At 36.9% G+C, this 17,607-nt stretch overlaps 2 long non-coding RNA genes across 2 annotated transcripts in view; one reads left to right on the top strand and one right to left on the bottom strand.

Moving 5' to 3' along the window:
• LOC145985992 (uncharacterized) overlaps window positions 1-14,059 on the top strand; it is a 56,342-nt gene extending 42,283 nt beyond the window's left edge. The window contains exon 3 of the long non-coding RNA XR_014441475.1: window positions 13,838-14,059. This is a non-coding gene — a long non-coding RNA (uncharacterized LOC145985992). The remainder of the gene's footprint in view (window positions 1-13,837) is intronic.
• A 703-nt stretch (window positions 14,060-14,762) lies between these two features.
• LOC145985991 (uncharacterized) overlaps window positions 14,763-17,607 on the bottom strand; it is a 51,701-nt gene continuing 48,856 nt past the window's right edge. The window contains exon 3 of the long non-coding RNA XR_014441474.1: window positions 14,763-14,896. This is a non-coding gene — a long non-coding RNA (uncharacterized LOC145985991). The remainder of the gene's footprint in view (window positions 14,897-17,607) is intronic.

Here is a 17,607-nt window from a genome sequence, read left to right as displayed (position 1 = left end):
GAACACAAACGTTGTTTTCACTAACATGTTATTGTTATTGAATGTTGTATTTCATACAAATGCACACATTTAGTTGTCACTGATTAGGATATAACCCATGTCAAATTTGCAATAACATGTAATATTCTTACTCTGAAATGACTACATTTACCCGAACTGTTTTTCGAAGAACTCGCTCACTCAAATACTCTATTTCTCCAAAACACACGAAAACGTCATCAGCCCTTTTATAACAACAAATTGAGGTCCGTAGTGTTACATGTGGTTGGTTGTAGCTATACTATTTTTCACAGAATATGTGTGTTCCTGGCAACCCTGGAATGCATCGCTTCACGACGGGATATGACGTCACAAATGCAATGAAATGTTGTGTGTGGTTGCCAGCATTCAGGCGGCAAAACGGGCTTTTTTGAACGACTGTAGCGCCGAAATGATGCACCGAGAAAAATGTTACTGAGAAAAGTTGTTTGTTTTGATGTCCTCTATACGTTTCCGTGGTCCGTGGGCGCCATTAAAATGACACCCTGTATATATATATATATATATATATATATATATATATATATATATATATATATATATATATATATATATATATATATATAGAGAGAGAGAGAGAGAGAAGAGAGTGGGGGGGTGAGAGGAGAAAGAGAAGGTGAGAGAGAGAAGAAGAGAGAGAGAGAAAGAGTTCTTCTTTCTCTCTCTTTTTCTTCTCCTTTTCTCTTTCTCTCTCTCTCGCTTTCTTTTCCTCCCTCTCCTCTTTCTCTCTCTCTCCTTTCTCTCGCCATTTCTCTTTTCTTCTCTCTCTCTCTCTCTCCAGAGAGAGAGAGAGGGAGAGAGATAGATAGGTAGAAGAAGAAATAGGAAGAGAGAAAGGAGAAACCTTCTCTCTTTTTCTTTCTCTTCCTCGTTTCCTCCCCCTCTTTCCTCTCCTCCCTTTTTCTCTCTCTTTCTTTTTCTCTCTTTCTCTCTCTCTCTTTCTTTCAAAGGAGAAAGAGAGCAGAGAGAGAGAGAGAAGATACCTTCTCTCTTTTTCTTCTTTTCTCTCTCTCTCTCCCCATTCTTTTCCTCTTCCCTTCTTTTTGTAGGGGAGAGGAGAAGGAGAAGAGAAGAAGTCTCGCCCTCTCTCTCTCTCTCTCTCTCTCTCTGAGAGAGAGAGAGAGGCCCTCCTCCTCTCTCCCGTCCCTCCCCTTCTTCGCCTCTTCCTTTTCATTTTTCTCCCTTCTCTCCTCTTTGTTTCTTTCTTTTTCTTCTTCTTTCTCTTTCTTTTTCATGAGAGAGAGAGATCCCCTCTCTCTCTCTCTTCCTCTCTCCTCCCTTTTTCTTCTCTCTCTCTCTCTCTCTGTGAGAGAAAGAGAGAGTGAGAGAACTTTGCTCTCTCTCTTTTTAAAGAAAGAAAGAAAGAAGGTGAAAAGAGAAGAAGATATCTCTCTCTCTCTCTATCTCTCTCTCAGAACCCTCCTTTCTATTTCTTCGAGAGAGAGAGAACGGCGGCGGGGTCACTCTCTCTGTCTCCATTTCTCTCTCTCCAGCTCTCTCTCTCTCTTTCCCTTCTCCTTTCGCTTCTTCTTCTTTTCTTTCTCTCTCTCTCACAGAGAGAGAGAGAGAGAGAGAAATAGGAAAGTGAAAAAGAGAGAGAGAGAAAGAAGAAGGAACTTTCTCTCTCTCTCTTTCTCTTCCCCTTTGTTTCTCTGCTTTCTCTTCTCTCTTTGGAGAGAGAGAGAGAGAGGCTTTCTCTCTTTTTTCTTTTTCTTTACTTCTTTCAGAAGAAGGAGAAAAAGAAGAAGTAAGAAAGAAGCAAGAGAGAGAGAGAGAGGGGGGAAGAGGTGAGAGAGAGAGAGAGATTCTCTCTTCTTTCCTCTCTCTCTCCCTCTCTCTCTTTATCTACTTTTCTTTCCCTATTTCCTATCTCTCACCTATCTCTTTCTCTACTTTTCTTTCCCTATTTCTCATCTTTCCCCTATCTCTTTCTCTTCTTTTCTTTCCCTTAATCCTCTCTCTCTCCCTCTCTCTCTCTCTTTCTCCCTCCCTCTCACTCCTTTCACCTCTCTCTCTCTTTCTCTCTCTCTCGCTCGCAAGAAAGAGAGAGAGAGAGAAAGAAGGAAAGAGTGGTATTAAACTGTGCAGAAAACAGTAGTAGTAGTGTCCGCTTCTCGCACAAATTGAAAGAGCCAGATCAAGAGTACTGTATGGTGTACTGCTGCCATTGGTTCAGCTTCAAAATGTGGTTCCATGTAATAAACGAAAGGAAGGAATAGAGGAAGAGAAGCAGAGAAAGAAAGATATGGCTCAGAGCTAGAAAGAAAGAAGTAATGGAGCTAAGACAAGTAGTGGAGTCCATGCATATGTGAGGGTAGTGAAAATTCACATGCACAGCATAATAGTAAGCAAAAATAGGATTCTTCTCGATTACTAACAAAACAATAAGTTATATATAAATATAAAAACAACATACCGTTTTTAGCTGGATTTTATTCTAAGGATTTAATTTTGGAGATATTTAGCATATGAGGAGACCTTTCATCCCCAAGTACGGTATTTACGCGTGTATAATCAATGCACATCCTGGTTTTTGATGGGGAAAAGTAACAGACAATTATGTCTCGTATATAATGCACAGTACAATTCAGGTTCAAGAAATGGCTTTCTTATTTATAGGTCATGAAGCTGTTGCTATGATGATCAAGAGTGATTGACATCATACCTATTCAATGAGTCAGCTGTTACTATGTGAACCAAGAGGAGACTATCCTCTTGTGTAAACAATAAGCCACCAACCCACGCCACCTCCCCTCCACTGTGTTTAGCATCCCAAAGCCTTTACTCTTTAACCACCTTATTTATTCTGTAATAGTAGAAAGCAAGATCAAAATTATCTTATGGATTTGTAGTGCTGAAGAAGTTATTTTCTATTATTTCTCACCCAATGATACGCAACAATGTGATGGGAGGTGCATGCTTGAATTCTGCCAGAACGGCACTGCTTTTCTTGGAGTCACAGAACATTGCATTACAAAGTCAAAAATCATGGGAAATGGCCTTTAAACTTCTATAAGAGGTTTTGTTCATCCCTTTACTTTTTCTAAAAAAAACTTCAAAATTTTCTGTGATTAACATAACATTCATACAAGGCACATTCAGAACCCTCAAACTAGCAGTTAGCATTTCTTCCATTAAGGCATTTACACACTCCATATATGTCATATTAATTGACCAGTAATACATTTTAATTATTATTTTCTTTTCCATATCTTTTCTTTCATCCAAAGTACCATAAAAATCAGAACTTTCCTCCATTTTGTGATGAGCTTATTTCAACTGCATTGCACATTAGTGGTCACCATCTTGAATGGAATACTGTTGCCATATTCAGAAACTGCAGAATTTAAGCTTTACAACGATATATAACATGATAGGGTTCCATAAACATGAAAAATCAATGCAAGTGTCACATAATCATGTTGGCTGTCCGAATTATTCTGTGCATAATACGCACCACAGTTTTTTGGGGAAAAAGTGCACATTATACATGAGTAAATACGGTACTTGCCATGTTCTGTGCCATATCCCAGTGGCGCATAATAAAATCCCATACCTCTGCTGCGAATAAGTCTTGAGATTGAATCACCATTTCCAAAGGTCATTTCAAAAGGGATATGGCCTCCAAGGTCACCCAATTTAACCCTCCAGACTTTTTCCTTTGGGGGTATCTCAAAAGAGTATGCATTCATGAACAAACAAACCACTTTTGCTGGAGGATTTACAGGAGAACATTTGGTGCAAGATCCAGGCAGTCTTTCCTTGAGCTGTGGCTGCCGCCTTCTGGTATAAGAGTGCCCTGTTCAACTGTGTTTGGATGCACAAGGACACTTCCAGCACATGTTGTGTTTGTCAACAATTTCTCATACTCACAGGTAGAAAATACACGTGTAGTTTTATTTTTGCCTACCTTGTTAACGCGTCTGACTACCATGCTCAAGGTCCCGGGTTCGATCCCCGGCCGGTTCAAATCCGGGAACTTTTCTAATGGTGGAAGCAGCCCCGGTGCCCACCCAGCGTCGAATAACATGGGTACCTGGGGGAAACCCTGGGGGGTAAAGGTGGTCAGGGGCGTGATGCTGATCACATCACCCTCACTCACGACCGGATCAAGAAAGTGTGGGGCGTTACCCCCACACCCCCTATACACCTTCATGGCGTGGTGCTATGCACAGGGGAACACTTTACCTTTACCTTTTTTTTTTTGTTAATTTAAATTGACACCTCTCAGGCCTACCTTCATGTGGGACACCCTATATTTCAACTTACTTATACTCAGGTGCAACCTAACTTGACAGTGACGTAACAGCATTGCAAACTTACAGCGTTCATACTTTCACTGTCTGCAGTCTGAAAAAAGGAAAACAAGGGAATGAAATTCAATATAGATTAAGATACAAGGGATGGAATTTCAAACACTCACAATGCGAGGATTCTTGCAGAATATAATAACGTATAATAAATAACCATTAAAATGAGCACAATACATAAACATAATATGTAAACTGTACGAAACTGATTTGGATTCAGATAATGAATACGGGATGGCAAAGCACCTTCGAACGGCAAGTTCGCGAGACTTGAGCACAAAAATATAGTTCCTTACTTGAAGCATGTTGCATCGTATACAGTACATAGAAATGTATTGCAGATGTTAGATTCTGAAAAACATGTTGAAATGTAAAGTATCTGGTACGATTGTTTTGCTGCAAGTCAATGCTAAAAAAATTATCCATGGGTTCGTTGACCCAAATATTGGAGGTGTTTGCAGGTCGAAGTGAGGTTAAGGGCGAGTCTATCTGCTGGTTATCACGCGTCCTCAGCGAGCGAGATTCGGGCAAGAGTATCGCTTGTGTATTACTTTAAATCGTATTGTAAAGGTAAAATTTTGAATAGTCATATGGAGGGGGATGTATAAACGTATTCGTGACGTACTTGTGATGAAACGCCGGTTTCAGTTGTCTCAAAAACGTTTAGAGGCAATGAGAAAGCTAAATTTCTAACAGTGGGAAAGGTTGCTGCCGCAATTGATTGAGATCCTGATCCATAACCACATCAACAATGAGGTGAATTTTGTACGACCTGAGTTTGTATTAAGATAAGGAAGGGTTTGTAAATGACATTTTGCTTGGCTTCACTAATATCTGCGTCCATAAATCGATATTAGATTGCTGTGAAAGAAAAATCTTCATTAGCCTACATGTATGAAACATGAGTTAATGTTGGCCTTGGACCATTCTGTAAACAAAGCTTGGGAGGGCACAACAGTTGTTTCACATTGCAAGCATGTATTTAGGTAATCCATGGGATTCGGACCCCCACCTTCAGAAAGACATAGCAAGTATTAAAATTAAATATTCAAAATATAATTGTTTAGCATTTGTCATACAATCGATGGTTATACCCCGCTGAATTTACTGAAAGGCAAGGAATTTGTCTCGTACAGCTTCCAAAGATTTATACACACTACTATGTATGATAATATGCAAGAAATAGTAATCACCAAATTTACTTTTCGTCAATTCCAATAGGCAATTAAAAGCGATCACAGTACAATTATTTTTGCCTATTACAATATGATCTAAGTACATTTCTTGTTGTTCAATAAATATTCAATTCTATGCCTATTTTACATTAATTTCTTTGCCAGGGCTGTTGCTTTTACACAAATTTTGGCAATCTTAACTACACGTAAATGACATAATTAATGTTATATATCTATTCTTTTACTATTTATTACCTATTCATGTAATAACAACAATGCAATATTAATTAATTTACATATTCAATTAATATTATTTTAATTCAATATAATTATTCTAAGTATATTAGTATTATTATTGAGACACTTGGTCAGACCCCCCCCCCCCAAATGTATTTCTACATACGCATCTGTCACATTGGTATGCTTTCCATCTAGGGTCAGAGTTCAGACCTAGGAAGGTTCGTTGTTGTGTATGTAGGAAGCGAAGATGGTTTTGTGGAAAGTGTTTGTTTGTTGTTTTGTTCGAGACGTTGAGACAGCACTTTCAGACATAGTTCGTCGACATTCTACCCAAACTGCAACCAAATAGCATAATTGTCATGGATAATGGATAATTCGTATCATTCTGTTCGCAATTAGATTGTACCAAACAATGCTTCGAGAAAGAATTACTTCAAAAGTGGCTTTCGTGAGAGACTCTTAAAGACAATGTTTACTTGTCAGTACTTCATTTACTACATGTTTTCAAAACATTAAAAGTCCGTTAGTTTCTCAGTCCAAATATATTTTTAACTTTGTAATTTCTTTTATCTTTTCGTGTTCGTATTTTGTTAGTCACAAGCATTGACATTTCTCACCATGAAGATCAGCTGCACACAAGAATGTTCCGCTTCTCCTATGTGCTTTCTCTGCGGACTCGGAGACGCTAATGTGATGGAGAAAATTTTTCATGCTTGGCGCGGAGTGATACATCAAGTTGCAGTGCGGTTCCAGCTGACGTCACTGTCAAGATAGGTTGCACCAAGGTATAGGACGTCAATTGTTTGGGTGCCAATTTAATGAACCTATTTTTGCACTAAGAAATTTTGCTGACAGTGATTATGTTTCAAAATGATGCTGCCAATACTCAAAAACAATATTCTACCAATTGGATACAAATGTCCCTCAAAGAGCATGAATGGTTAATAAACTTCCTTAAGGCGAGGAGGGACAATTTCCCCTAGGTCTTTCTCGCTGTTGCAGCTGCTGATCACTGTTGCCAACTTTGCTCTTTTGGAGCCAGATCTGGCTCTCTCGTGCACTCGTTTGACTGTGAACTGTGGCACCCACCCTCTGCCCCACTATGGTGCCACCACTGGCCCCGGCCCATAAATACCAACTTTTTCCATCAGTGTACATTTTGCATGAGACGTGATATTCGTATAGCTACAGGCTGCATCACCCACCTCTTCCTTCCTCCCCATGTATTTTTATATATATAGCGCTGTGGCTAAGATGAAGATGACAATTTTGTTATCCGGGAACCCTTTATTTTCGATTTTATATTAACATCATTGGATTATTGAGATGAGTGATGCTGCCAAATCTAGGCGGTGAAAACTAAGAATAAATTGCCATCACTTTAAAGCTAACGGTAATAGCAGCACCCCCACCCCTCTGACAACTAAAATTACCCTAGTAGGCACTTTATGCACCCTTCGTTAATCTAACTCCTTGAAAGTCCTCTTTAGCTATATTAATGGTGAAATTTAGCTCTATTATGCGCATCAGGTTTGGCAACACTGCCAGGATGGCCGTAGGAGGCAAGGAGAAATGCACTAGGCTTATGGGATCATTATTTTATTCGTTCTCTCGGGAATATCAAACATCTGATGACGTAGAAAAGTACATGGACGAAAAAGGACACGTTGAACTATGTCATAGTAGTAGGAAAAGTCTAAACTCCCATTTGATGAGCCGTAACTTGAAGTTGAAGTCCCATAAGGAATACATGGGATTCGGTAAATACTAATTCATCATATTTTTCAAAAATCGTATAAGGCTTAATAATCAACTTAGGAAACTGCTTCCACTTGCCACATGGGCAGAAATTCATACTCTTCATTTCTGGCGGAGATCTTTTTAGTAGCATTGCTCATTCCGACGATATTGGAATAAATGCATGCCTGGTGCGTAATTGTCCCTCTTTGCCTTAATAAATTATGTAAACACTTGAGTGCAGTGAGCTCTGTTTTTGAAAAAAGACCACATTTGGGCATTTACAAAACTAGAATATATAAATTATATGTTTATACAGGGAAACCAGATTTCACATTCCAGATTTTACATTTTTCTGCATTTTAAGTTTTTTCAGCATAGTCTCCTGAAAAACGTAAAATTGAGAGTCCACTGTAAATTAAAATTAATGAGTTGAGTTTTGCATTCAATTATAGGTATAGATACATTGGAACAGTAATAGTATCGGCCAATACCAATAGTGTGTCAGTTTATCTGTCCCACTCCTAAGTACAATTATTGTGGAAATTCTGTTGCCCACGGCCTTCATAATTTCAATTTGACAACTCACATTTCATTCATATTTTGGAAATGACACACGCGGTAGTACATAAATACAGATAAACTAGTACTCACTTTCTTCCGCGAAACTGTTTTTTTCGTAGTTCTATTAATTTTAGTGGCCACAAACTTCTGCGGGAAAAGTGAGTACTTTCTCTATCACATTTAATGTTGAGCAAAGTATTTTTTTGTTAAAGTTAAGAAATGAACATCATATATCTTGAAACCGACAAAACATTCATAAACCCATCTTCCTCTGTAGACAGTTTTCACCTGGATTATCAAAAAAGTAGTCCATAGGGGCCTCATATAACAGGATTGTAAATTTAGCCAGTTTTTTTATTGAATGTAAATAACCCTCGTATCAATTTAGTATAAGCACTTGCCTAATTAATATACATGGGAACGTTTTAAATTCACATGAAATTTAGTGTAGCTTGGTCTTGCATGGTGTGTAAATCTACATTTTTATTTACTTGCCTTGTCCTGTACTATTGTACGAATTCAATTTGAAAGATAATAGAGTACAAGCAGAAACAAATGTGAAAGTTCAATTTTGCCAGCATGATTGCTGAACACATGTAGTGGATTTCAATCTCCCCACCAGCGTTCCTGGCCTGGCCATGGGTCTTCATAAATTCCAGCTAATCATCCTCATTGTCAACATTAACCAAAAGTGGCAGATAAGTTATGCTAAATAAGAAAATATATACGAAAGTTTGATTTTTGGCTAAAACTTGTTAATTTTTTAACATTTTTTTTTTTAGATATTGCACACTGGGTGCACTGAAAGTTTATTGGTGGTGTTAATTGTTATCTTAATTTTTAGGTTATGTACTAGTCTGCAAAACCTGAAAAAGTCCAAAGGGAGCGATTATTTAGTTAATGGGCAGTTTGACTTGATGTTTCATGAATGAACTTTCTTGATGTCAAGAGGGGGATGAATGCCTTTTTAAATGTTAATGGGGTGATTGATTATATTTTTAGTTCTATGCAACATAAGTGAGGTCATTGCATTATTTTAGATGTTACAGAATAAGTAACTCTCTTTTTAGACTATTAATTTAAAATATCTGTGTAGATCGGAGCCATGATACTGCAATTACTTTTCATGTGAAATACCACTGTACAGTGTGTGAAACTTTTGATTTTTAAAAATATTTCTTGAGCTTATTGAAGAGAAGGTGGACCAAGTTTATGTACTTATCAGAAGTGTGTATGCACTAACTGGACGTGCTCAGTGGCAAGATTGGGGTGGCCGTAGCAAAAGCATTGTGGGTAGGAAGCTGGTTGTGATAATCGTCTGCTGTGCAGACAGGAATGAAGTTTGAAATGCAATAACCATGCCGACAAAATACGTAGAGATATTTTTACATATATTTGTTACACATTGTAGCAGGCATTGAGCTATAATAAAGGAAACAAGCAAACTCATACAAAGAAAATACCACTTGCTTTCCCTCTCGTGTTTGGAATCATCCTTTCCAGCTAGTTTTGTCTCCCCTGGCCGGATTGTATAGTGATTTATATGAATGTCTCAAAATGCTAAAATCATCTCGTGCAGATGATTGAAAAATGGCCACTACGTCCAAAGCATTGTTCAATGTACTGCCCGGGTTCGATCCCGGGCCAGTTCAAATCCGGGAACTGTTCTAACGGAAGTGGCCTCAGCACCCACCCAGCATCGAATGACATGGGTACCTGGGGAAAACCCTGGGAGGTAAAGGCAGTGAGGGGCATGATGCTGATCACATCACCCCCACTCACGACTCAAGAAAGTGTGGGGTGTTACCCCCACACCCCCCCATACGCGTTCATGGCATGGTGATAAGCACAGGGGAGCACTTTTTTTTTACTACTACTACCTCTTTCTAGAGAGCTAAGAACACAGTGAAAGAAATCGAAGTGTTTGACAACATTGCCACAATTTACATTGGGAAATATCTCTAGTGGCTTACTAACATTCCTTCATAATCTGTTTAAGAACTGCTTTGGAAGTACAACTCATGCTTTTCTATTTGCATTTCATATCAAGGTGTTCTAAATTTTCTCATGGGATATGCTAAAGGGTTGGTTGGGGTTTATCACTTCTTGATTGTAATGACCATTTTTACTTATAAAACCTAGAAGTGTCAGTGACTACCAGTTCTTGATCAGTACCAGTAAACTGGATTTCAGCAAACCGGTGTATTTGTACTAATTCCTATCATGCATTTTAATCATCATCCTTGGCAGTTTCCTGCCTCTAGCTCGGTCAGCATAGAAGTCAAGCCTCTCCTAACACACTCCACTATCTGCTCCTTCTACAAACATCTTGGTCTCCCCCTTAGCCTTATTCCCACTCCTTGTGCATGGTAAGCTCTTACTGGTAGTCTTTCTGCATCCACCCTCTTCATGTATCCAAAACATCTCATACGTGCCTGAGTCCCCCGTTCGGATCTCCGGGTGGGGACTACTTTGGGAGGTCCCTGGACTAAGGATAAGATTTACGTTAGGAATAAGGATATTAAATTAGGCACCTGGAATGTTCTGAGCCTTTACCGGCCTGGGGCATTTCAGTGTACAGTTAATGAGATAGTTAAGTATAAATTAGATGTAGTAGCTGTCCTGGAAGTTAGGTGGCCAGGAGAAGGGAATTGTAAAACTAAAAATTATACTTTTTTCTATGGTGGTACTGAAAATCATAATTTTGGAACAGGCTTTTTCATAAATAATAGAATTATCTCGGCTCTTAAAACAGTAGAATTTATTAATGATAGGATATCATATGCAGTTTTACAGGGTAGGTGGTGCAAAATTATTTTAATAAACATACATGCACCAACGGAAGATAAAGATGATAATACTAAAGATGATTTTTATACAGAGTTAGAACAGGTCTTTGATAAATGTTCTCAGTATGATATGAAAATTCTGTTAGGTGACTGTAATGCACAGATTGGCAAAGAAGAGACATTTAAACCCACGATTGGTAAAGAAAGTCTTCATGAATTACGTAATGATAATGGTATAAGATTGATTACTTTTGCAACCTCAAAGAATTTAATTGTGAAAAGTACGACTTTTAAACATAAAGATATCCATAAATATACCTGGTCTTCTCCAGATGGTAAAACTCATAATCAGATAGATCATATTCTCATTGATAAGAGAAGGCATACTAGTATAATTGACGTTCGTACACATAGAGGTGCTGACTGTGCCAGTGACCATTATTTAGTAATTGCTAAATTAAGAGAAAGACTCGCAGTGTTAAATCATAAGCAACAAAATCTAAAAGTTCTAAAATTTGATACAGGAAAATTTACTGATGAAAGAATTAAGAAAGATTATCAAATTAAACTGTCAAATAGATTTGATGTTTTGCAGGATTTAAATGATGATGAAAATATAAATGAAACAGACGTAAATAAGAATTGGGAGCACATACGTAATGCAATAGAATCAGCAGCTAAAGAAAGTATAGGATACCATAAACCGAGAAAAAGTAAGCCATGGTTTGATAATGAATGTCATAATCTAATAGAAATAAGAAATCAGGCTAGACTTTAGTGGTTAAATAACTCTGATGATACAAATCTAAACAATTATAATAGAATAAAGCGAGACGTTAACCGCATGTTTAGAAGTAAAAAAAGAGATTACTTGAAAAGCAAAATTAATGAAATTGAAACAAACAGCAAAAATAAAAATATCAGAGATTTATATAAAGGTGTAAATGAGTTTAGAAAGGGGTGGCAACCTAAAGTAAACTTGATAAAAGATAAAGACGGTGATTTTCTAGCTGACCCAAGCGATATTCTAAATAGATGGAAGAACTACTTTAATGACCTTTTAAATGTTCATGTAGGAGATAAATCAGAAGTAAATGAAGTCCACACAGCAGAACCTAACTTGACTGAAGTTAAAGATGCTATTAAAAGGCTAAAGAATAACAAAGCACCTGGCATTGATTTAATACCAGCTGAGTTAATTAAATATGGTGGAAATTCATTAATATGTCAAATTCATAAATTAATTTGTTTAATATGGAATAAAGAAGAAATCCCTCAACAGTGGAAAGAATCCATAATTGTTCCTGTGTTTAAAAAAGGTGATAAAATGAACTGCAATAATTACCGTGGAATTTCTTTACTCTCAACAACATATAAAATATTGTCTAACATTCTTTTAACAAGACTAACCCCATATGCTAATGAAATTATAGGTGATTATCAATGTGGATTTAAACGCAACAGATCAACTACAGATCAAATTTTTCACATCAGACAGACACTTGAAAAAAAGTGGGAATATAATCAAAATGTCCATCAGCTATTCATTGATTTCAAAAAAGCATATGATTCGGTCAAAAGAGATAAATTATATAATATATTAGTATAGTTTGGAATACCTAAGAAGCTTGTTAATATGATAAAAATATGCACCAGTGAAACAGAAAGTAAAATTCGTGTGGGTAATAATATGTCTGACAAATTTACAATTCATGATGGGTTAAAACAAGGAGATGCATTATCTCCATTGCTCTTTAATTTTGCCTTAGAATATGCTGTAAGGAAGGTAAAAGAAACTAAAGAAGGACTAAAATTAAATGGTGTGACTCAGTTGTTAGCATATGCAGATGATGTAGACTTCCTGGGGGATGATGTGAATACAATTAAGAATAATGCTAAAATATTTTTCAAAACTGCTAAAGAGATAGGTTTGGAAGTTAACAAAGAGAAAACTAAATATATGCTTACAGGCCGAAACCAAGTGTTAGGTAATAATCAAAATCTAATTATTGATAACAACTCGTTTGAAACAGTTTCCAAATTCAAATACTTAGGAGTAATATTAACAAATGAAAATTATATTAAAGAGGAAATAAAAAGTAGGCTTAATTCAGGAAATGCATGTTACTTCTCTCTTCATAAACTTTTGTCTTCTCGTTTAATATCTAAGAAAGTAAAAGTTAAAATATACAAAACAGTAATTTTGCCTGTAGTATTATATGGATGTGAAACTTGGTCCCTTACATTGAAAGAGGAACATAAATTGAGAGTATTTGAAAATAAGATCCTTAGGAAAATCTTTGGACCTAAAAGGGATGACGAGACAGGTGAGTGGAGAAGGTTACATAATTTAGAATTACATAATTTGTATGCATGTCCAGATATTATTAGAATGATTAAATCGCGAAGACTTAGGTGGGCAGGCCATGTGGCACGAATGGGAGAGGAAAGAGGGGTTTACAGGATTCTTGTTGGGAAACCTGATGGTAAGAGACCTGTAGGAAGGCCAAGACGAAGATGGAGGGACAACGTTGAGATGGACCTAAGGGAAATCGGTAGGGATGGAAAAGAGTATATAGATCTTGCTCAAGATAGGGACAGATGGAAGGCCTGTGTTGCTGCAGCCATGAACCTTCGGGTTTAAGAAGGCTAGGGAGTTAGTTAGTTACATGCCTTATCTATTCTGTCCTGGAGCTTCACCACCCCCACTGTCTGTCGGATCTCCTCATTCCTATTCTTTCCCTTCTAGTCTTCCCCAATATAGTCCTTAAAAATTTAATCTCCATTGCCTGCATCTTTCTTTTGTCTCTTTCTGTTATTGTCCAAGTTTCTGCTCCATACATAATTTATTGGCACATAGCATGTGGCCAGTTTCCTATCATGAATTTTAATGTGGAAAGTAAAAAACTTTGGCTACATATTTTGTTACATCTGACATTTACCCTCAGTTCTTAACGTTTCTTTTCTATGCTTAATTTTATAGCAGGAATCGCACCACGGAAAGAACCAGAAGCTGACCTATATGAAGCCAATATAGTTACTTAGTAATCAGCCATGGGAAGTATAATAATAGACCCTTACGATATTTGGAAGAAGTGCCAGATTTGGAAAAGAACATCACACTCTAAACCCACCTGGCCCGTAAAGGACAAGTTATCACCTAGACCAGGTCAAGGGGATGGGCAGTTTTGGAAAGAAGATAAGCAGGAAGAATGAAGAGGCAGCACAAATTCACAGTAAAGATAAATTTTAAGTGAAAGAACTTCGGAAGAGGCATGATGATATTGTAGAGAATGTAAAGGTGCTTGATTTGGTTTCTTTAATGTGATTTGTAACGACTTTCATTTAAATGTGTCTTGTTGAACTGTCTGTAGCAACGTTGACAGTTTAAAAGTAGACCTTAATTTTGTATGGGGAAAGTCCATTTTTGGCAATGTTTAAGTGTGTGGATACTTCTAGGTTGTATTGACAGCACTGAAACTGTGTTGTCAATGCAACCTATAAATGTCCATCACTACAGCTACTTAAACTTTGCCAAAAGTGGACAGTACTTACCTTCTACCTCTTGTATTTTTTTAATAAATTGATAATAAAATTTTTAGAAGTGGAACCTAAAATTCTTCTTATTAAAATTGAAGAAAAAGTGTTCAGGTGGAGGAAGGTTCGAAAAAAAAATTTTGAGTTGGACTTAGGGTGAATTTTAAAGCATAGTTTGGTCAAAAAATGACCAAATTTACACATTTTTATATTAATGTCCATATAATTTTTGCTAAAATTAAGAAATTTTTAAAAATGTTTTTTTATTTTCTAAGCAATTTTTATAACCCCTCTAAAAATCTAACTACCAATTATTAAGTTTAATTATTTATTCTCAATAAAGAAATTAACTACGTAGATGAGTAGAGAAAACAGTGATGATGCATGGATCCAGATGATTAAAAAAAATGTATTCTTGCTTCTCTTAGACCATCAAATTGACTCCCATTCCTCAAGTTGCTCCTCAAAATTGTACCAGTATTGATAGGATCAAAAGTGCTTCCACCTGAAAATAAGGAATGTAGAGTTGTGGTTTTCAAAGTTTGTACTGAAAGTGTTTTCTTGTCACTTGTCCACAAATCATTGAGTGGGGGACATTAGATAAACAGAGAGGAAACTCCAATATTTTAAGAAAACTGGAATGTGGCACATTGTTGACATTGAAATAATTTATACCCAACAAAGCCATAATTCATAGTAACAGTGAAGAAAGTGTATTGTTGCAGTAAATGAATGCTGATAAGTCATTGCCACAAAAAAGGGACATATTGGTTTCCAGTTTTACGATAATCTACATGAAATTTTGTAAAAATTACTGTCTGTAACAATGATAACTTCATAACAATGTATGGCTTAACCTTTTGCCGCCCAAGCGTCTCGAACGAGATACCCAAATGTAACCCTCACTGTCCCAAGCATCTCGATCGAGAAGCTGTCAAGGTCGTAGTTTTTACATTATAACTTTTCTATTTTTGGCTAGAATTTCGATTTTATTTTTTTATATTGTTCCTAACACATGTATTTAACAGAAATGGTTTTTTGCAATTTTTTTTTGTCTTCATGAAAATGGAGGGGAAAGGGCAGGAAAAGTACTTCTCTTATGCGGCTCTTTTCAATATAAAATTTTTGCCGACAAAGGAAGACTGGCTTTGTTGTTCTAAAGCAATGCTTTTCACTCCCTCCTGCTATCTGCCTTCGAAGGAAGCTTGTTTATAAGTATCTGATGTCAAAATGAAAGTTTTTCCGTGAGGGCGGAAGCAGGGGGTGGGGGGAGGTGGAAAACTGGTTGTTGAATCTGCGTTGTGAGAATGGGAATTCGAAGCACGCTGAAGGAAACCTTTGTTTGTGAGCACAAGTGTTCCACAATGTTGAACAGAGGTCACACAGCATTGTCTAAAAGTAGAATGTCAAGCAGCTGCAAGAATCGGCATTCATTTTCCAGTGTGTTCTAGCTTTTCGTCCGTGAAAATTGTGCGTAGGTGTGTGTCGTTTCAGGGGTACAGCTCGCGTTACATTGGTCATACAGCAATGATGCAAATATTTTTCTGTTTCTTACATGCCAGCGATAATTTCTATGTGCATTTTGAACTTTTCATATCCTTTTTTTCGGGGGGGGAGAAACCCCATTTAAAAAAATCAGGGGATTTCCCCCTTTTCCCCTCCATATGTGTGCCGAATGTGCATAAATTATATATCGTCTAAATCTGTGATTCATTCTGCGTACAACGGTATATCGTTCATATCTCCAGGGCAAATAGTCTCTGAGCTAAAGTCATTTCAAGGTACCGCTGCATTTTGAAGCTTGAATCAGTGGCGTGCCGACGATTCCTTTTGGGGGTATAACTCAAGTTACATTGGTCATATGATATAATGCAAATATTTTTGTGTTCCTTACATGTTAGCGATCATTTCCATGTGCATGTCGACACTGTCATGTACTTTTTGCTTGAGGGGAGGGTGGGGGAACAAAAATTTTTTTACCGAAATTTTGGAATTTTGAGAGTTAGCCACCTCCCTCCACCACATATACGCCGAATTTGCAAAAATTTCATATAATCTGAATCTCTGGTTCATTCAACGTACAACGGCAATTAGCCTCCGATCTACACTCATTTAATTGAAACTCTGCATTTTGATCAAAATCGGCTCAGGACAGAGAGGCTTACATGTGAAAAAGGCCTTGGGCGGCAAAAGGTTAACTTCTACCGAAGAGCTTTCACTCACCGCACAAGTGAAGAGGACCTGAGATACAACATGTAGTTGGAAAACCAATGCTTTGTTGCTGAAATTGTCACACCTCATTAAAATAATCATACTGAATGAAGCTCAAGAAAGCAGTATTTTATTATTTTGTAGCAACATTTGTAATTCGCATGACACTTTCAAGAAATTATAGTCAACCAACGGCATCCCTGATTGGGATTCTGTGTGTTTATAATCACTTTATTTAACTCCTATTACATACTACATTGCAAACTAGAACTAAACATAAATACAAAATACATTACAAACTCTGCAATGTAAATTAACATAATGACTGAATAGCCACACATTTCAAAAGTCTAGGACTGGATACAACAAACAGCATAAACATAAAGTACATCAAAGTTATACATGGAATACAAAATATAAAAATCCCAATAATAGAATGTGTACATTGCAAATCCCACAAAGGGGATGAATTCTCCCACAATTCCATAAAAAAATAATAATAATACAGTGAATTTTACCTTTCTGCATTATACATTCAACGTTCACTGTCCCAATAGAGCAAAATGATATAAAATTTCAAGTTCTTTCAACCTGGTCCCTTGAAAAATGTCAAATCGAGGTTTCACTGTAGATACTCTTGATGAAAGATCAATGGAAATTCTGAATATTACCACAAAAGAATATATAATGCTTGCGGACGATAAAATTATTGTTTTTGCAACATACAGCGCTAAATGCTTTACATTATTGTCCAGCATTTCACAGACAACAGATGTGCATTTCCAAGGCTTAGACAGCTTTATGCAATAACACAGTTTCTGAAGTCTATAGCTTCACTGATGGTTAAAAAATGTTACCCAATATGCAAGGGGATACTTTTAAAGGTAATGTAATGCATCTCTGTGCAGATTTTACTCACGTGTGCATCATTGGTATTGCATAAATTTTTGTTACCCTGTGTACCTAGAAACTTGTAATTGTACCTTTCTGCTGCTGCAGGTATTT

Source organism: Lepisma saccharinum, chromosome 3 (assembly GCF_977018435.1).
Source record: "Lepisma saccharinum chromosome 3, izLepSacc3.1, whole genome shotgun sequence".
Lineage (NCBI taxonomy): Eukaryota > Metazoa > Arthropoda > Insecta > Zygentoma > Lepismatidae > Lepisma > Lepisma saccharinum.
This window is presented reverse-complemented; position numbering and strand designations above follow the sequence as displayed.